Source organism: Acipenser ruthenus, chromosome 27 (assembly GCF_902713425.1).
Source record: "Acipenser ruthenus chromosome 27, fAciRut3.2 maternal haplotype, whole genome shotgun sequence".
In the NCBI taxonomy this organism is placed as follows: Eukaryota; Metazoa; Chordata; class Actinopteri; order Acipenseriformes; family Acipenseridae; genus Acipenser; species Acipenser ruthenus.
The window spans coordinates 22,655,465-22,678,119 of NC_081215.1; the positions used below are offsets into that span (position 1 = coordinate 22,655,465).

At 37.3% G+C, this 22,655-nt stretch overlaps 1 long non-coding RNA gene and 1 pseudogene across 4 annotated transcripts in view; one reads left to right on the forward strand and one right to left on the reverse strand.

Annotated features, from left to right (window-relative positions):
* Window positions 1-37: 37 nt before the first annotated feature.
* LOC117431970 (dnaJ homolog subfamily C member 24-like) lies at window positions 38-20,646 on the reverse strand (annotated as a pseudogene).
* A 242-nt stretch (window positions 20,647-20,888) lies between these two features.
* LOC117432009 (uncharacterized) overlaps window positions 20,889-22,655 on the forward strand; it is a 57,647-nt gene continuing 55,880 nt past the window's right edge. For 3 of the 4 annotated variants that reach the window (XR_009309041.1, XR_009309042.1, XR_009309043.1), the window contains exon 1: window positions 20,889-21,160. This is a non-coding gene — a long non-coding RNA (uncharacterized LOC117432009). The remainder of the gene's footprint in view (window positions 21,161-22,655) is intronic. The other variant, XR_009309044.1, reaches the window with a different exon arrangement.

Consider the following 22,655-nt stretch of genomic DNA (forward strand, 5'->3'; position numbering starts at 1 on the left):
ATCATAATGAAGATATTTGCTTGCCTGTTTCATTGAAATTAGCCATGCTGAGTAGTGCTGTTAGATTTCATTGAAGAAATAGTTAATCTAAACTGATTTAATAAATAATGCTCAATACTTGTACAGCATGCAACTGTCAGACTGAAGTCAAAACTATTTCTAAAAATACAACAAAAGGTGAATGCATAGTGCAAACTTCATGAAAGTTGTTATGGTTACAAACAAAACTTTAAAACACTTTCCATCAGGTGTTTATTATAAATTACGTCTATTTTGCATTTTAAAACAGTTGTTCATTTAATGTCAGCTCCTCTTTATGACCTCTATACTAAGAGAGCAAGTATCAACAGATTACTCCAACATTTTCTTCTGCATCTTCTTTTGAAAGACAATATTCTCCTCCACAGCGACATCCATGTACATAGGACTGCTCACCTAAAAGGAAATAAAACAGCTGTCAATTGAAATTGATGGGAGAACAGGGGACAAAGCAGTGTTCTAAAGCAATACACTTGTGGATAAAAACAAGTAACAGTAAGTGACGTTTTCCCTGTTATAGATCTTTACTCAACAGAAATCTGTTATTGGGAAGTCTGAGTAAACAGGGCACCAACAATTTACCAGTATCATGTATACATTATTTATTTATTTATTTATTTAAACTTGCCATCATCCCAGTCCATATCTTCAAGACAAACATGACCATCAACTGGCCACTTCTGCTTCAGTTCAGCTGCTGTAATGTAGAAAAAAAAACAGTTAAGTCAATTCTCACCTATTTATTTGTGCATGAATGCATGCATGAGTTCAGGCCTCTGAAGTTGGGGTAAAAAGAAGACAACTTCTTCAGGGTACCAACCCAGATTTGGTGCAGTCCTGAATGAATGTTGTTTTTTTTCATGGATAATCTGAGCTAGTAAGACTTTGTTTGAATCTGTTGCAATATTATTTTCTACATGCTGTGGATGTAGGCCATAGTACCAGTGCCTGATACCAATGTGTTTTTATCCGTTATGGACGATTTGTATGTTAATTACATACAACTTGTTTACTGCCTGTTTTTTTCTTGTACTTATGCATATATGCATTCCTTAGTCATATAAAATACCTATTAAATCCTGATTTATATTTCATTATATATTTGGTTGAAGCACTTAATACTGGTGATCCAAAATATAAGCATACAATAGTCCCCCAGCTGGCAATAGTTGACAAACTACAGCTTTTCCAGAGTAGTAGTGCAGTGAATTTATTGCAGTACGCTCCATTTTCCATGCTGCTCATTTGTAAGTGATTTTAATCTCAGTGAAAGCGAACACGTTTATGCTAATTATTACAGAAGTGTGAACTGGTTACTACTGATGTTGTGACCTCCCCTGGGTAAGGGTGCTGAAAGATCAATTTCCTGCCAATAGCAGAAATTATGCACTGCCACAAGGTCTGTAAGTTCAGTGTATTTTACAAGCTGCGCATACGCTTCACCAGCAGCAAAAGGGCTAAAAAATACAAGGATAAATGATATCACAATTTAACATATATAAAGTTTTTCTTTTGAATAGATTGCATTTTTCCTCTGGATAAAAAAAATAAAAATCTTTGATTAGTCTTTACATTTTAACATTTGAAGGTGCCCCAGTTATTGATAATGTTAACATTTCCATATGGCCGTGCAGTATGAATAAGCACTTTGTAAACCATGTACCGAAATAACAATGTTCAGCTCAATGTATACAAGAGTTTTTTTCAGTCCACTGCCATTTCGTTTCTGCGACGACCCTGACCTGTAGCCAAGGTCAAACATACAGAGGTACTGAACCCTTCCTAACAAGAGTGCAGTGTTTGCCCTTCACATGCAACCATTACCAATGAATCTCCTTTGCTCTATCTTAATAAGTGTGTCTGTGTCTTCATTGTTAAGCTCGACAGAATAAACCATATTTAAATCCAAAGACAAAGCCGCATGACAGCAGCAGTTGGTTCCTGATCTAATTCCATAAGTGGGTGGATTTTAAACATGGTACAGCAACTTGTGCCTGTTGAATATGGTTTTGGAAGGGTAGTGACTGCTGGACAGCAGTGTTACTTATGTAAAATGATGCTCTCATAGTTTGAGTATTGTCAGACTGAATATCTGTTATGAAGTTATTAGAAAATGGATACACACAATGTCTGGATTGTTTCTCAAATGAATCTGTTAACAGATGATAAAAACATGACGTTCAGGGAAAGGGGTTATAGCTTGCTTTCAGTTTCAGGGGGCACTGTGAGTATAACTGATATTTAAGAGAGATCCTGTACCCCTTTTTAAACCATACTGTGTTCACCACAGCCTTAAGTCTCTGGAGTCCTATTGTTTAGATGGAGAAGAAAAATCTGAGAAGTGGTTTACCAAAGTGAAGATTAGAGCACAGTTCGGTGTGGTTTAAGGTATAATCAATGAATATATACTGCAAGGCTTCTGTACAGTTACTTTGAACTGCGGATGTGAAGAATACCAGAGCATTGAAACCATGCAGGCAAAGGCACCATATGATGGGGAACATGATTCCAGGACTACCACTGTGCATCGTTGAGGGTGCTTCTGCCAGCACCTGTAAGTCTTAATTAATTAACTGCTCACTAGCCTCAACAGGGCTTCTGAATCCTGAGTACAAAAAAGTCCTAGAATATTGTTCTAATTTGCACTGTTCTGTTGTCTTCCTTAAACTGTTTTCCATAATACCACGAATTAGCCAATTGTCTCTACACTTTGTATATAAAAGTCCTAACATGTTAGTAACTAATTGGTGTATTATGCATACAGATCCTAAATTAAGTAACTGAACATTTACAGCCATCGGATTGTGAAATAATTTTTAAAACAACATTTTGTTTTGTGCCTAATTTTATTGAATGACATTGAATGTTCCTACCTCAAAAGAGGTTTAAAAGTAACTAATTTGTGCATCCAATGTTTATTTAGGAGACTAATAATTAACTCCTTTGACTGGGAGTCCTCGGTGGCTACCAGACAAATTGCACCCAGATGTTAGTGGATTACGGAACAAACTCCGATCAAAGATGCCTCAGCTTGCTGAGGGAGGTGTGTTTGATCTGTCACGAGAACTAAGGCTGCTGATGGGAGCAAATTATTTCTCTCCAGAATAATGCTAAGCAAAGGGTCGCTAGGGGAGAGGCTGACAGCACAGACTTCTAACAGGCCCTACGTGTAAAGTCCCAGGGGAGAGTGGGAGAAAAGAGAAGTGTAGTCATGACAATCTGTGGATGCATATTATCTGGCCTTTAACCCTTTATCAACTGTATACTACCTCTTTTTTAATTTATTTTTTAACAAAGACACACTACTTGGTTATTTTATTATTATTATTTTTTTTTTTTTTAAATCAAATTTAGGAAGCACAGCATATGGCATTTGTATACTCAATTCCATTCTTGGCATTCTTCCTGTATAGAGTTAGCGGGAAATCGCAACATGTAAACTAGCATTGAAGACTATTTTATTTACATTGAGACACATTTACTTGGATGTAAATTTTCAGTACAGAAACAAGCTGTAAAAGTCACTTCAGTTAATGTCTAAATTAGCTACTGTGCACTCTCTTAAGTCTGACATTCTGCTGCGTGTGCAGGAAACAGTATGGTTGAGTACTGAGATACGCATCAACAAATGATACACATGTCTGTTTAGTGAAACAAAATGCAGCTCCAGATGCCTTGATCTGAATGCCTGCAATAACAAAGTAAAGCATATGTTCCATTAAGAATTGCTTAATTCAGAGTGTCACAGTACTTGTGATTAACTTTTTGCATTGAATGACAAATATTGATGCACTAGTTCTCAAACATAAAAAAATCTTGCTTTAACTCATTGACTTCTATAAAATGATTAGATAACTACTGTGGAGTTAAAATGAGTTGTTATCTAGAGATGTAGCCGATGTACAGGTTAGATAGCTAATCAATTGAAAAGGTGGAAAAAATCGCAATATATTCCTTAAATATTTTCTGTATGTATTAATTGGTCATTGGGCATATGTAAGTTGTAAGGTGTTCATGTTTAAAAAAGGTGAAATGTAACACCTTTCCATCCCAACTAGCCTAAAATATAAAGCATTTGTGAAGAGAGTGTAATTAGCACTTAACAGATTATGTTCTTTTACATGCAATTTTTTAATTAGTTTTCTGGCTGGTCTGTGTTTGGTTTCGATTACAAATGCTTGCTTGCATAGATAGTTTTAAATGAAATTTGCACTGCCTATTCCCCAGAGTCTCTGAAAACACAGAGAATTGGTGATGAATGTGTGTGTCTGCAAATTAGACAAGCCAATCTTGAAAATAATGAGAGAAATCAGGAGACTTTTCTTGGCATTTTATAGACATCTAAATTACCGATATACAGCTGAAAACAAACCATTACCCCTTTCACCTGCCTCTTTCAATCCTCAGCCAGTCACTCAAAATAACCTGTTCCCAGGAGGGACATAATCTAGGATTTCACAACAAAGCTGCAGTACAAATCGGTACTGAAATGAGCTGTCAATAATTTCAACAAATATGATGGGATCAAATTGTTAAATGGTGTAATGCATGCAAATGGTGAGCATTCATTTACATTTGCATTAGAAAATATTTGTTTACACTACACAATTGTTATCCTTGTCTTTGAAGAAACCAAATTACTTAAAATACAATCTTTATAGGGATTGCTGGAGAATTAACTTTACACTGACAGATTTACGACTTGTGCTGTAGTTCCCGGCTTAGGACACTCTACAATTAAACATTAAAATATAAGAGGACACCCACATCTCTATGTTCGCATTCAAAGTACTTAATTGAAAACACATGTATACCTCCACTCTGGAAAATAACTGCAAGTCACCACAGAATAAGAACATAACACAGGTCAAAAAGTACCCCTGTATTTTTCAGTTCTGTAACACACACACACACACACACACACACACACACACACACACACATATATATATATATATATATATATAATTTGCTGAACAAATATACATATTACTGAGTTAAATAGGAAACCATAGTGGATGTTACTTTTAAAAACTATTAATACTTTATAACAAGTGACAATAATTAAAATGCAATTAGTTAGGCACTAATACAAGATTTGCAATTTAGTTCCTTTTCCACATCTGCTACATTCACAAAAAATGACAAAACACTAAGCAACAAACAAACAAAAAAGGTTCCTACTGGTTGACTTAAAAGATTGAAGTTTACAGTTCTGTTGCCTCCTGAAAGAGGGGATATCTTCCTGACAAAGACAAGCTGTTGGACGCTACATTCATGATTCTCCTCGAACATCTGCTTAAAAGGTGTTAGGAATCTTACAAAGATATCTTGAAGGACAGGCCTCCCTGACCTCACATTCTACAATGGTTCAGTCGGACAATATGAGGTGGAAGGAATGTGTGGCTCTATTGTCTCCACTGTCAGATCAGAAGACACACTGGAAGGCTCATCAGTGAGGTTTATGGGTGCGCAACTGAAGGGGCTTAAAAGCAAGAACTACTGAGAATCCTTATGCCAACGAATAACATTAAACAACTATTAGCAGCATGGCTCAATAAAGCTTTACTAGAGGTCTCGCAGGGTCACTCACAGTTACAGAAAAAAGAAATGTCTGCTTTCTCAACCCCATTACGACGACGTATTAAGAGCTGAAAGATATATGACATCAGCTTGTCATATATCTTGGCAATTAAATGGTTCACATTAAATGATAAAATGATTTGTAATTATCCAAGCATGACTAAACTGTGATTTTTACCTCTGCAATAACAGAGATACAGCTACAGGGATGGATGGATTACAAACCCTGTCTACGACAGTGAGCCGTTACAGAAAGTAGATGCTTGAACAGATACTCGTATAAATCAGGGCATGGCATTAGTCACATAAAACCACCCCCTTTTTTATTCCTAGATTTTACCTTTCTGTATTTCATCATGAAAAATTAATATGAAAGGTTTAAGGTGTGTCCACCACACTCCTACCATGATTGGGTTTAAAAACCTTGCCTAATAATATAAAAACAAAAACAATAGGGCAGAGTTAAAAAAAATATGTTGCCTTTATTTTAACCTCCTAATTTATTGATTTTATTTAGTAATCCATTTATAAATGGTAGATATGAGCTCACGAATCCATCAAAATAAGTCGTCAAAACAATAGATCAAAATATGTCACTGGTTTCTTTTGTAAGCGAGCACAATGCCTGGTACATCAAAAGCCCAGTGTATGTGCCAGACAAAGATACTGTGATTATTTATTTCTTAGCAGTGCAAGCCATCCAACTGTCTTATCAACTCACTTTAACCTATTCCAGGACAGCTCAACACAGTCAGTTGAGACTCAATAACTTGTTCAATATGAATAGCATAAACACATACAGCAGGCCCAGATAGACAGATTTCAAGTGACCCAGAAAACACACAACAATGAGCGTTTATTTGATTTTCTCTTTTTTTAAATTAGAATTCAACATTTTTTTTTGTGAGAAATGTCTAGTTAAAAAGACATATATAATATACATTTTTTTTCCTGTTCATTTTACCCAAGCCTTTGTTTCTCAGAAAAGTTATTTAACCACAGCAGCAGGGACCTAAATCGTTTCAAGAGAAAAAGGCTTGATTGTGTGCCAACGCATAATGGAAGAGAAGTCAATATCAGGCAATGCAGACAGTGTGCTTTCATCAGACACATTGAAAAGTGATGTTGCCTACAAGTCAATGCCGGACAAGAGTGTGTTACCGAGTGCAGCTGAGTGTTTTCCCCACAGGCAATACACTATTAGTGCCTCTCCCCATTAACGGTGTGTGGGGAGGATGTACATTTATTGAAGGTTCTAATGGAAGGCGGAGGGACCTCTATCCTCAGGCAAGGGGAGAAAGACAACCTATCACTTCATGTAATGGTAGCCCATGTGTGACAGACCTGACCTACATTTCCCCCATTTCTTGCTCCCAACTGCCTCGCTCCGCTCTAAGAAGGCATTTTGTGAAGAATATGAAGGGAATAAACACCATTCCTGCCTGTAATATGCCTGTTCATATACATCGGTCTTATGTTCACCGATAGATAGATAGATAGATAGATAGATAGATAGATAGATAGATAGATAGATAGATAGATAGATAGGTATTAATGATACTGCTGAGAAATAAAAAACAACACATTTTAAGTCAGTACATCAATGAAAGTATACATGTTTATTACATGCATTAGTGTTATACATCTTCTGTTTTTACAACAGGTGCAAGTAAGCATATAAGTGTGAGAAAGTGAAACTGCAAATCTCTTTTGGCATTTTCTTTTTTAATAGCCTTTGCTCAAAAAGGTGGATGCCAGATATCTAGGAACTCTTGAGAATTTGCATAATGTAAGTTATTTTAAATGTGTTTGTTCACGTTTCAACTGCAGTGACCTTTTCAGAATCTATTCAGGATTACTCTGTCCTATTTCTGTACAGTTTAAATAACTAATATCATACCATTCACAATTAAAAACAATGTAAATAAAAAGAACAAGAACTCACTTATAGGGGAAATGCTGGTGATTACAAGTCAGAATGCAGACACTGCGACAGAAAATAATTACATTTTTTTATTTTATTTGTTTTAGTTCCTGTTCTCTCTTTCTCCATGTAAATGTACATGCAAATCTAGGGCAATGTTTTCTGTCTCATCATTCAATGCTGTATCTATAAAGGAAACTCTTTATAAGGAATTACCGGTATTTTAGGATCTATGTTTGAAAGTTCACAATGTATACAATATATTTTATACTAAAATGTGCACTCTACTACTTTATAAACCGATCCTCTTGCCTTTCCAGTTTGTTTATATCACTCTCAGCTTCTAGAACCCTTCCTCCCATCCCCCTCAGCTTCCTGCTTCTACCTACAGCACCTGGAGGTTATGAAATGCACCCACAAGCTCTACTGTAAATCTGGGTAACCAAACAAAAACACAAACAAAAGGCACATATAACATTTATAGATAACGGCTATAAATTTTGGGGGGGTCTTATAAATATGTAACACATTTTTTGTTACCGATGGCATTAGTGATACTGTATTCTGAAAACGAGGTATTCTTTAGCAGGGACCTACCATGCCGCTGCAGGTCATACTGCTTCTTTGTCTCTCCATTCCCAAGAATTTTCCATGCCTGGTCGACTTCTATGAACCTCTACACACGCTTCTCCAGCTCTCCTGCTGGCACATCTGGGCTCTGTTTGTCTGGGTGATACTGCCAATCAAAGTTGGAAGAACAGTTGAGGAAAAAAAAAAAAAAACACCTTTTCATAATATTAATTTCTTTTTATATTTATTTCTTGGGGGGGGGGGGGGGGGGGGGGTGAAAGCAAGGTACAATACCGTAGAAAAAACAATCTGACAGCATTAAGACACAAGAGATTACAGCCAGGTTAATTAGACCACAGGAGTCATGGTGAATCTGCTGGTGAAACCCTGATGTCACAACCTGCACTGACAGCATTTTCTGGTTAATTTGCTGATGGACCAACCAGTCTTCTGGACAATTTACCAAGAGAGGCTGAGTAAAGCAAACAAAAACAGATTCAGGCAGTGGAGTACAATATGCAAGAAAGAAGTCTGATTTTCAGAACCAAATGTAGTATAAACCAACGACACACACGCTGAAATTACAGTGAAAGTAAAAGGGTCCGGACAATTAAATCTATTGCTTAGAATCTGGCCCACATTATCTAAAACCATGTGAATCCTTAAAGTCCTGTGTTCTGTACTGCTCTACTAACAACACAAAACAAAGAGGCACTTCCCAAATATTAATTTGGACGTACTGTATCCCCTGAATTTCAAAATAGCTCAATGAAGTTGCTTTTTTGCTTTGCTGTTCGCCTGTATTTGTAGGTTTTATGATTTAGAGTTGTGCAGATTAGTAAGGGTTGTATATTTTATCAGTGATGGGCTTCGTATTTGGCCACGCGGGGGGAGAAAATAAAAAGAGAAACAACTTGTATCCTTTCTCACAAGCATTCGGCTGGATGCCGATTATAATCTGGCACTGGCAGGCAGTGGATTGCGTGTGTGTGTGTGTGTGTGTTTGTATGGTCACTGTAGTTTAGAAGCTGAATAGCATCCAAGGCTGGGTTAATGATGCACAGGGTGATACTGAACTACAATAACGTACTGGCCAATTACTGTCCAGCATACTTATATTTTACATTTTAAGAAGTAGGAACACTAGCTGAATTCATCTAATCATTTCAAGCAATTAGCATTTAACCCCCCCCCCCCAAAAAAAAAAAAAAAACATACAACCAAACAGTAAAACATTTTCCTTTTTTCTTGTTAATCGATGTTATACACTGAACTTTAAAGAAAGCTTTATTTTTCATATTTTACTGGTGGCACTGGAGTATTTGACAAGCACTTGGCTTGGCTGTGAAGAAAGGAGTTTTTTGATGATGAAGTACATGGCGTGGTTACCCTGTTCTGAACACTGAGCGCCTTCAGAGAGTTTGGAAACATGAGAGTCTGAGCATAAATTACCCAAAAAAACCCAAACAAGCAATAGACTCTAGCTAATGCACATATCATTACAGAGTACAGTATGACTCTTCCGCTACTCTTTTTTTTTGTTTCCATCTTAATTTTAATTAAAACAACGTGATAGCAGCTACTGTAGTTGTAGTACATTTAACAATGCTTCGATATATAGGCATTGATTCAATTTGTTTAAAAGGTTCTCAAAGTATATAATACAAAGGCAAAAGGGATTATATTGATTCTAAAAGTAGAGATTAGGCTTAAAACACTGCATAAAAAACTCTTTCATGAATGACATTAAAAATCTTGAAAGAAATAAACAATAGTACTTAGAATTTAACTTACATTAGGCACTTTTTTTTTTTTTTTTTTTAAACAGTTATGTTTTATTTGTACTGCATGCCTAATAATTACACTTAGTGTATTTAAATTGTCTGTTATAGTTCACATAATTCTACTCTTACAAACTGAAAACAAGCCATTTTTTCTTACTTGATGAATTAATGCTCTGGTATTAACTGGGTACTTTTTCTAATGTTTTTTTTTTTCTAGCGTTATCATAGAAGCTGAATTCACAGCTTCCAACCATCTGAAAATACAAAGAGGTTTCTTAAATACATCCAAAATATGATTATTATATGATTGAAAGGCAATAACCTTGTGTCTTTGAGGTGTTTTTATTATTACCTATAATAATAATAAAATATAACCAACCACTGATGACTTTCAACTAGAATGAACCTCAATAGCGCTAACTTGAACAATAGAGGAATCTATTTGTCAGTTTTCAGTAAGCTTACACAGTACACACACAGGAGACTTCTTTATAAACAACAGCGAAAAGCTGTGGGGGAAAAAAAAGAACTCTCCTGCCTTCTAACCTTGGCTATGCTATTGATGATAAAAAAAATACTTATGTTCCACTTTAACCCTTTAAGGACTAGCTTTTGAACATTAAATAGATTTATGAACTGAGGATCACCTTTAATCTAGTAACATATTTTTCAATTTGTTAGTCCCAAAGCATACAGTAAATGTCATAAAGGCAAAAACGATGTTCCAATTTCACTTATTAGACAAGAAAAACTCAATAAAATCCATATCTACTATGTGTTGCTAACAACACCAATGTATCCTCCGAGAATCTCAATTATTTCACCTACAGGAATACAAGGTTCCCTATGTATTGGCAGCCAAGTTAGTTAGAAGAATGTAATTTGTGTTGAGAAAATACAGTAGAAAAAGGGATTTTTTTTTGTTCTAACAGTTTATTTTACATGTCTCCGGAATCCAATTAAAAGCTAAACCAATTAATGTGTTTGTGGAAACTATATATTTATTATTAGGCCATAAAAATCTACCTTTTATATTATTTTTTTTTAAAGTATGTAATGTTTGGTACTACCTCTGGTAAATATGTCAACTTCTGGATGTAAATTGCATGTTTATTTGGCGATTGCTTATAATTGCTACAAGCCATTTAGAAAACAAAAAGCAAACAATCAAAATTAACATTAATTTCTGATGAAGGTATTTGCATTCTTAAGAGGAAGTCATAGTTCTAGCTGTTTCACTAGTTAAATAAACACGCAAATCATAAACAACCAAGACTGTATGTGTGATTGTTCATTAATACAGTAAGTAACTTAGAAAAAGCTTATTTGTCTTAAAGACTACATTTGACTTACAGTGCAGAAACTCCTTTGCTTAATCTTTACAGTTAAAGTTTAATATTAATAAAAATTATTACTACTACAGCTATTTTCATAACTATTTTTTCAGTACAGTATATATTCTCTTTTAAGACTGTTTAAAAAAAATGTTGCAGTCTTCATTTGATTTGACTGGCCTAACTATTGTGCTCTTAATTACTCCCTAGTACTGCATTGGGTATTTCCTTCTTAGGCTGCTTGTTATGTACTAAGAGAAGTGCACACCTTGCTCTGAGTTCTGCACGGTTCATCACGTTCTAATTAGGTAGTATGTTCTGTCAACGCTTTCATGCACTTCTCTCCATTAATTGATCATTCTGCCAAATTAATGACACTGCAGTGCTGGCCCAGAGATCCCCGAGCTGCCTCACCTGCAAGCTAGGAGGGGGGAAAAAAATCAAAAGGTACAGTTACCTTGTGACCTTTACAGGATCTGAAACAACATTAAAAACACCTTGTCTAAAGGTTAATTATATCTTACCAGGCTTCAACATTCAGGATCATTCCCTTAGAGAGCACATTGCACTTAGTTTCAGAGGTTAACCTCACATGCCTTCTCATACTGTACACAAAACCCCAGACCACTAACAAGAAAATATAGTTTACCTATTAAAAAAATAATAATAATAATTTGTGTGTCTTTTACAGTTACCAGTACATATGAAAAACAAAGTAAAGCAAATTATGCATTTTTAAATGTGTTTAACTGCGTTTAATTTAAACACATTTACAAGGTTGTCCTGTGGAGGAATCGACAGGTCTGAATTCACAAAAAATGTTGGTAAAACAATTCCATAAGCAGCACACATGAAAGAATCTATTATAAAGAGGCACAAATACAATGTTTAAAGATGCACTCATGCCTGTCCTATGAATGGATCAGCAAATACAACCACCATTTAGATGAATGTGTGCCAATGAAATGAAATGTTGTACTGTATATTGTAAAAGTAATGGTCCAGTATGTAAAAAATAATAATAAACAAAAATAATTAAATAATAATTAAAACAAAAAAAAAGTTTTCTTTGGCAAGTTACTTGAGGAAACGGCCCTATACTGTACTATACTACGTCCGTTGATCTCTGCTGTCTGTCCACACATATGAAGTGCTTAGCTAGGTACTGACAATACCCTTTTGGTCTACAGCAAGGTATTTGCCGTTCAGGTTTGTCAATACTATATGCAAGAATCTCAATTATATAATTCCTTAAATAAGATCTGTCGTCTATCATCAGCAGCAATAACTGTGCTACAAGTTTGGTTCTTGCCAATAGGTTCAAAAGCATTTCATTCAATATCCAGAAGATAAAGGTTTCATCAATGCAGATCCCTAGCCATTTTTAAATGTGATGCCCCATTGTATGTTTGAGCCAGCAATTACAGTAGGCCTGTTATGTGTTTTTATTTCTTACAATTTATGTACAATGTATTCCACCAAAACCATGATTTTACATCATTCTAATCTAACTTGAGAACCCTGTATCACTTTGCAGCTAACTGGATCTCCAGTGTTGTCTTTTCTTGCTGATCATCACCTACTGTTCCTGCAAACACACTTACAACACCCAGTTCTATATGTAATGCTACTTAAAAAAAAAACAGACACTTCCATGAAAGGTGTCAAAGGTATATAAAAACAACAGTAATCCTTAGTTGCCACAGGGAACTAAAATGCATCTTAACTGGAGTGACATTTATAAAGAGTAACAATATAAAGGATAACATTGTTCTATTAAAAAAAAGAATAAATAACACAGTACCTGAGTGCTCACTTTCTGACTTGCACATAGAAAACACAAAATATTAATTAGTGTGGGGGTCCTTTAAGCACAATGCAGCACTGTATACAATTTAATACAACAGTTATGAACTGAAATAGTTTCCTAAAATGTAAATGGGGTGACATGCAATTGTATTTTAATGTTTAATTAACACCCTTATATAGTATGTATTCTGTAGTTTTGAGTAATGATTTTTAAATGGTTGTTTCTTACACACACTGTTAAATATTCATTTATTTGAACTAATGGAGCTTAGAATGAAGAGAATACAATGAAGGGGTCTGGCAATGTGAAACACATGGAGTGATGACTATCCATCACTTTTTTTTTACAATGTAAACTGCAATCATGTTTAGCGCCTGCTAAAGCACCAAAGCATCTAGGGGCAGAGCAAAGGCCAATAACATCACACTACTGCCACCTAATGTTTCAGGAATGACTCATTTGAAAGATAAAAGAAACACTGCATGAACTGTATTGTATTTATTTGCCTGAAGCACATTCTGTTTTTTTAATGACTGGATTATTATTTTTATCAGAAGGTCATTTGCCAGTCAGTTCTGGTGCAACCTGATTCCTAATGTTTAGTACACACTACAATCGCTGTCCAAACCAGCAATACCCTTCTCAGCAGAAAGGTTAAAGAGACACGGTTTTAAAAATCCCATGGCAGGGCATTTGTAAGCTCAATGAAGAAAATAACGTTGGATCGCAGTCCAAAATAAGATTTGATTATGGATTTTCTTACGCTTAGTTAACTTCATCAAGCCCGTATTAAATCATTGAACCGTGCATCCAAAAATGTTTATCCCTGTCACAAAGACGGCCGGAGTGGGTGGCGTCAGACCAGATCCAGGAAATAAACAACAGAGACTTGGGGTTTTGGTAATTAACAGAAAATAAAAAGGTTGTAACACAACACAGGACACGGCACTTGAGCCAAAATAAATAGACGAACAAAACGATAAAGCAGTAAACGAACAGACAAACAAACACGGTGAGTGAAATAATACTTCTTCTTCTTATTATTATTATTATTATCTTAGTTTCTTTTCCTTTCTCCTCTCCACACCCGTTCTCCACTCACCGAACACACAACCCCGAGTGAATGAAACGTGCACCTATATATACTGTTGTGCTGGGATTCAATTACTAATTAATTATTCACTTGATTCCCAGCACGTGAATTAATTATGTGCAACCTCGTGCTCACATATTATATACTTTAAATGCACGTGAAGTGATGTGCAATCCCGTGCCACAAGTGCTGCAGTGGGAGCAGGTCTCCTGACCTCCCCCACGATCTCCGGCAGCGAAACTGCTGCTGGGGTTGGTGGTCTCCAGACCTCCTCCCCCTTCTTCATGGCCAGTAGCTCCCCTTTCTGGGGCTCTGGCCATCGTACTCCCTGTGGTGGAGGTACGGGAAGCAGAGACAGCTCCTGCTGTTCTGCTCCTGGCAGTGGAGGAGGCAGCTCCTGCTCCTCTGCTCCTGGTGGTGGTGGAGGCAGAGGCAGCTCCTGCTGCTCTGCTCCTGCCGGTGAAGGTGGCGGAGGCAGAGGCATCTCCGGCTGCTCTGCTCCTGCCGGTGAAGGTGGGAGCAGCGTGTTGTCTCCTGGCGACGAAGGTTGGAGCAGCGTGTAGTCTCCTGGCGATGGAGGTGGGAGCAGCGTGTAGTCTCCTGGCGACGGAGGTGGGAGCAGCGTGTAGTCTCCCCCTTTTGCAGGGGACTGGTGCTGCTCTGCCTCTCTTGCAGGGGACTGGTGCGGCTCTGCCTCTCTTGCAGGGGACTGGTGCGGCTCTGCCTTTCTTGCAGGGGACTGGTGCGGCTCTGCCTCTCTTGCAGGGGACTGGTGCGGCTCTGCCTCTGAAGGGGAAACCAGCAGGCATTCTTCCTCTGCTGGTTGTGATGGGGAAACCAGCAGGCATTCTCCCTCTGCTGGTGGAAGTGGGAACAGCAGGCATTCTTCCTCTGCTGGTGGAGGTGGAACCAGCAGGCATTCTCCCTCTGCTGGCAGCTTGGGTCCTAGGGCTGTGGAAGCCCCGACTTCCCTCTCTTCGGGCTGTGGACACACCGACTCCTCCCTTTTGGGCTGTGGACGCACCGACTCCTCCCTTTTGGGCTGTGGACGCACCGACTCCCCCCTCTTGGGCTGTGGACGTTCGGGCTCCCCCCACTCAGGCGTAGGACATTCGGGCTCCTCCCACTCAGGCGTAGGACGTTCGGGCTCCTCCCACTCAGGCGTAGGACGTTCGGGCTCCTCCCGCTTGGGCTGTGGATGCTCAGGCTCCTCCCGCTTGGGCTGTGGACGCTCAGGCTCCTCCCGCTTGGGCTGTGGACACTCAGGCTCCTCCTCATAACTGCGGAAGGGACAGTTGGCGAACAGATGATCCTGGTCGCAGAGGAGGCACCCCGGCGATGGCTTGTTAAATCGCCGTGGATGTCTGGCCCTTAGACAGCACTCCTCCTCCCAGTCCTTCACCTCTTTATCCTCCTTCCATCCCATTTTATTTATTTATATATATTTTTTTGTAATCAATTCTTTTTTTTTTCCCCAAAAAATGCGGTTCCTGCTCTGGTCTGACACTTGGAGGCACTGTTATCCCACTTCTGACACCACGTGTCACAAAGACGGCCGGAGTGGGTGGCGTCAGACCAGAGCCAGGAAATAAAACGACAGAGAGGTGTGGTTTGGTGGAGCTGAGCGAATGGTTTCGCTCAGCATTTAATAAACAGAACAGAAAATAAAAAGGTTGTAACACAACACAGGACACGGCACTTGAGCCAAAATAAATAGACGAACAAAACGATAAAGCAGTAAACGAACAGACAAACAAACACGGTGAGTGAAATAATACTTATTATTATTATTATTATCTTGGTTTCTTTTCCTTTCTCCTCTCCACACCCGTTCTCCACTCACCGAACACACAACCCCGAGTGAATGAAACGTGCACCTATATATACTGTTGTGCTGGGATTCAATTACTAATTAATTATTCACTTGAATCCCAGCACGTGAATTAATTATGTGCAACCTCGTGCTCACATATTATATACTTCAAATGCACGTGAAGTGATGTGCAATCCTGTGCCGAAATACAATTATACATTTTTAAATACACGTGAAACACAGACCCGTTTATATCCCGTGTACCAATGACTATACACCAACATTTACACACAACACGTAACATACACAGAAATGCACACGGGCGGAGCACATTGCCACAATCCCACACATTGTCTTGCTAATGATTTCGGTTTCAGAAATCTACATTGGATTACTGATTACTGAAAACAAATAGAAATCATGCAAGAACGTCACAATCCTGACCTGAAACCCTAACATTCAGTTCTGGAACAGCTATGTTGCAATTCCAATGAGAGGTTGTATTCAAAGCCTTGCTTAAGAGCCTTTAAGAACACAACAGCCTTTGATTCAATTATTCAACCGATTTTTACTGAAAAACAAAGTCAACAGTTTGAACACGAGCCTGAGGGACTTTTAGTTTGACTATTGCTAACACACATTACATCTTGTTAAAATAAAGGTTTTAGAAAGAAAAGACCCACCGATTTCCAATTCTTATTAAGGCGGATTTGAGCACACAAATCTAGAGCAGCACAATTTCAAACCTTGGAAGTATGGCAGGCCTCTCACACAGCTACATCGATTAATGAGATTATTAAAGCCTGAGATCTTCTGCAGTGTAGCCTTTCTGTATGACTGTGCTTGGGTTCCGTGAATAATGCAAGTATCAATATACTTGAGAAGCCATGTTGGCCAAACACTTTCTGATCGTGTGAAAAAAATGAGCGGTGAGTATGAATGCTGCTTCATCCAACATTCTAGTTATTCCTTTTTTTTGCCATCGAAATATGGTTGACCGGTTTATATTATTACTTGCAAAACCAAAAAGTTACGAATGAAAGGCAGCCCTTTGGCCCATTAATACTTGACCAATTCCTTGTAGCTGACTGATCCAAAAAATGTTCTACTCGCTTCTTCAAGTATCACAAAGATTTAGCAGCAACAACGTGGCTTTGTAACCTATTCGATACACTTCCCACTTTCTGCGTAAAAAACACATCTTGAAAATAAAGGGCTTTGGTGAAGATAGGCCCAAGATGAGTGCAACAGTGGACTTCGAAGAATATCTATTAATTTCCTTAACATCATAAAATCCAGTAGTGTCTACATTAGAGCTGTACTCTAAGTCAAAATAGCACAAAACAAGCACAGAAAAAAAACATGTTATTACTACATAAGTAGTAGGTAACAACTACAATTTAATTAAACTAGATGGGGACAAAGAAATATTAAAACAAACACTGCCCCAGGGTTAAAGTGCAGATTATTTAATTTTATGAATATGCAGCATTCTTTCACACAACCACTACAGAATCTAACAGTGTCTACAGTTGTATGGATTTCAAATTCTTTCGAGAGACTCATTAGAGTATTTGGTTGACAAGAACATTCATTTCACAGTTAGAGCTAACTGAATTAATTAAAACATTTTTGTAGTTCACCATAGAGTGAAAAGCATTTCATCATATATTTTTCTATTATTTGTGCTTTAAAATAACTGTCATGGATGGCGCCTTTTAAAATTAGACTGTTGTATAACAAGGTGAATCGCTGGAGGCAACGGATTACAGACATCAGTCGTTTGCTAAGAAAAATAAGATTAGTAATTCTGTCAATTGTAATCATTTCGTTCATGCATTTTGAAGACCACAAAACAACGTTTTCTCAACACTGCAGTTTGTCACATACAGCACACAATGTTTTTTTTTTAAATTATGTTTTAAATATTTTCCTTGTTTTTCATTTTCATATGCTTGAAAAGACATTGTAAACCCTGCCGTTTTAATTTCCTCCAAACTTCTGCCATAGTAAGAACAATCCAGCCCTTATAGCTGATTTGCTGGTGGTCAAGAACCAGATGCATTGAAAAAATGCACACACATTTACAAAGGGTATTTCCTGGCAAAATGTATTCTGAGCAGACATACACATTTCTTGCAGCCAATTCGCTGTTGGGTCAGGAACCAGATCTGCAGACCTGTTTAGAAAACAGTTAATAAAAACACACACATGTTCTGAAGCACAAAGCATGCACTATAATGAACCATCATCGATTTCTGCAGCATTTTCCTGCAACAAAGATCATCAGAAAACATTACATGGGAAGGAAGCTACATTTTTATGTATTGCATGCATTACCCCCCGTACGCTTGAAAAGTAATTCTATAAAACCAAAATGCAGTTAGCAACTACTTGTACTGTTTCTAACAGTATGCCAAGTGGGGAATCTGGTTGATCTGTTATTGTTGTCAGTCAGTCAGTCACTTAGTGTAATTAAAATGGACCAGCAATTGGAGGATTACCCAAATCAGCTTACCTTGCACCTTCCCTTCAAAGATTAAAAAAATCTACATATTAATATCCCTGAGTATGTGTGTGCGGAAAAGTTACAGGTAATGAAGTAGGATTTATTACATTGTAATTTCTTAATGCTAATACTAAATCTTATTTTAAATAGCAATTATTTCTAGAAATAACTAGCAGTTTAATCATTATAACATTGCATGTACTTATTAACATTCACTGATGTCAGAATACAAATGGCCTAACCAAATTGTGTAAAGATGGATCACTTAGACTAGCTATGTTATCAAGCACTATCAAAATCAGGTAATTAACTTTAGAATCAGAGCAATAAATATTATACATAGCTCTGATATGCGATAGAAAGACCTGATGACAGATGTGATTATGCATTAGCTAGTGTAATGAATCGGCCTATTATGTTTATGTAGTACCATGTATATCAGCTACTGTAGTAGATTGTTGCACTTCTAAAACAGGCTCTTGTTGTGCTGCTTATATACTCAAGTATATCATTAAGCTCTTAGGAAACAAATCCACGAAAGACAACTGCATCTTCTATTTGTATTCTAGTTTTTCTTGTCTTGGCTGCAGTAAATGATCAGCAGATAAAGACAATGAGGCACTTCTCACGCAAAGAAACTCATGAATGTTTTAAATGCACAGTGTAGCAGGGGGCAAGTTGTGTTTTCACTTCAAATTCAATTCCAGATAAATATAAGCAGGAGGCTGTGTGGTCCAGTGGTTAAAAAAATAGGCTTGTAACCAGAAGTTCCCCGGTTCAAATCCCACCTCAGCCACTGACTCATTGTGTGACCCTGAGCAAGTCACTTAACCTCCTTGTGCTCCGTCTTTCAGGTGAGATGTAATTGTAAGTGACTCTGCAGCTGATGCATAGTTCACACACCCTAGTCTCTGTAATTCGCCTTGGGTAAAGGCGTCTGCTAAATAAACAAATAATAATAATAATAAGCTATTCTGTGTTCACAAACATTTGAATTTAAAACAAACTGTTAGTATCATACATTGCCCACCTTGGATCTAAATACAGTACAACATTAAAGCTATATCAGTATCAGGAGGAGGCAGTGTGGTCCAGTGGTTAAAGTCCAGGGCTTGTAACCAGAAGGTCACTGGTTCAAATCCCATCAAGAATCAAGAAACTGAGGTATGAAGAGAACAGGGGTGCCTTCAACCAAGAGAACGTTTCTAACTAACTCTGTTCACACTGAACTTGAACGGCTTCTGTGCTCAACGGACATTTTTATTTTGTTAGGACACTAAAATATAAAACATGAAATGGTTTGTTGAGCTTCCTCTGGAGGCAGTGTGGTCCAGTGGTTAAAGTCCAGGGCACCGGTTCAAATCCCACCTCTGCCACTGACTGACTCACTGCGTGACCCTGAGCAATTAACCTCCATGTGCTCCATTCTGCAGAGGAGATGTTAAATCAATGTTCTACTGTAAGTGACTCTGCATACAATGCACAGTTCACAGCCTACCTCTGAAAAGCGCTTTGTGATGGTGGTCCACTATGAAAGGTGCTATATAAAGATATGACATTATTATTATTTTAAAAAAGCAGATCACAACGACCAACTGTGCATGTAAAAATGTAAGTTCATACCGATTCCTACAGACAGATTGTGACATAAGTAGGAGGATTCTGAATACCTGAATCAACACCCAGATTTTCACATCTCAATTCTTAACGTTCATCAAAATAAAATAAAAAATGCACTTCTGTCCTGTAATTGCTCCATATCTATTGAGTACTAAAGTAGCTATTCTATAAAGTGCACCATAGACCTATTCTGAAGGCACACGCCTCTACAATCCCATTTAATAAGCCCAGCTCTTCATTTATAAAACTAATCTAAGTACCTACCAGCAGTGCCAGTTTCTGGTACTTTTGCTTCAGTTATTGTAGGATTGCGGAAGGGTTGACGCCGAGAATGTTGTACCAGTCCTTCTGTAGAATATCTTCATATGTCATCATACTGCGACACTTAACTGCATCTCTAGAGATCCTTGTTTAAAAGAATCAAATGTACCATTTACAATTATATTGCAATACAAAACGCTTCAGTTCTTCGTTGCACAAGCGACAGGATGAAAACCTTACAAAACCAAACAGAACACCAATTGACAAAGAACACTACAATCATCCGTAATATAGTAAAGACTTATTATGTTCCACATACCATGTGGCCTTTACTGGAGTGATTAATAATTAAACAACAAAGACCAAACGTTAGGATTCTGCTTAAAATAAGGAGATTCTGGAGTCCTACATTCAAGTTGTTTGATATATTATTATGATTACTGTTAAAACAAAGGATTCAGGGAAAAAAGAGTAGCACTAAAGTTGTTTTCATCACCTTTTAACGTCCCTGTGAAACAAGAATAACAAAAAATATATAATTTGGATGACAATATTTAAAACATTGCGTTGCAAAAGTTGATTAAATAAAACGTGCATACACATTTAAAACGAATTAGTCTGTCGGCAAAATAATAAGCACTGTAAAAAGCACGATAATAAGAAAAGAAGGCGGTTGTTCTTAGGTGGATGTTTTCCTGCCGGAGCAAAAAGACGTGAGACACACACATCGGAAGTCGTTGTTGCAGCATGCCTGACGCCATCTCCATGGAAACCAGTAGACAACTCAACTTCGTACGACGAGAGCGTTGCATAAGAAAAGGTAAGCTAGGTCGGTGATTTTTAATTTTTAGTAGAGACGTTATAATTTAGAACGTCATTGTAATGTCATTAGGAACACAGTGGTATCAACAGGTGTGTAAGTTTGTGATGTGATTTGAGTCAAAACTGCAAAACTATGAGTTCCAAAAAAGACACATTTTTACCTTTAACTGTTAAAAAACTGCTTAGGCTAAACACAGCCCCTCTATTTAAAGAGATACAGACACTAAAGTAATTTTCCATGATTATAGTAATATTAATGATGATGATAATTATACTGCAATGATAACTATGCAGATTTTGCAGTCGACTTTAATGTGGTGTATCTGTAACCCACTATTATAAGTTAATAGTGCGTTTTGTGTTTTGTTTTTAAACAATAAATACATAAACAAAATTAAGAAAAACATATATCATCGGGTTCTACAGTACTGTAGGATCCTTAGCCAGTCTAGTCTGCACACTGTTTGTCCTATCTATTGGATACAGTTGGGTCCATAGCATAAACCCAGTGTGCGATGATGAAGTCATACAGACTTTTATTCCAGGCGTCGTCATTCATGTGCAAGGAGCTGTTGTAATCTTTGTTATAGAAGGTGTTAACTGTCCCTCTTTCTATTTTGAATATGAAATATTGTATGGCCCTGCCCAGTGAATAATTGCATGCTAGTGGTTTGAAGGGGCCTCTTAAAAGCCAAACAATGTATGTAGTTTAAAGGCTAAATAATCCTGCAATAACCTTTTTGTAATATTTTGAGAATGGGGAAATAAATGGTATATTTTGAATTAGCTTTGTAGGTTAGACTCTAGAGCATCAGTGGGCTAGACGAAAAAGTTACACAGAAAATAACAGGGTATGTGTTTCTATGGAAAGCCTGTAGACTTACGCAAGGATATTCTGAAGAAATGCTGTGAAATGACTTTAATATTTTAGTAGGCAATAACATAGCCTACTACAATATTAAAGTAATTTAAAAGTATTTATTAAAAAATATCCTTGTGTATGCCCTGACATTTTATATAGAAAGGGGAGAGAAAACAATATTTCAGTTTAGTGTCAATTATGTACTTTATGGGTGTGTGTGTGCATCTTTATATTTGATCCCAGCTACATGTTTAAGCAATCAGTCTACTAGCATAATGTAAACATTACTCACCAACCCATGGCAGACATTCATTACAGCTCACTCCTCATATTTTCCCTTTTTCATTTTTAAATGTATTCAAAATATGAGATTCCATGTAATTATACTATACGGGTGGTGGAGGCAGTTAAAAATATGGTAAATGCTAGAGTATTCAAATTAAATACAATTGGCTCCACACATACATGCAACATTACCCAGTCCTTCATTAGCAGTGGTCTCAGCTTACATTATCTTCATTTTCATTCAGGCTTCCAATTTCTATCAGCATGAGGTGTTAATTTCTAGGTTAAAATGGGTTAAGTAGTAAAGATGAAGTCTATTTAGGTCACTTAAATAGTCTAATGGAGA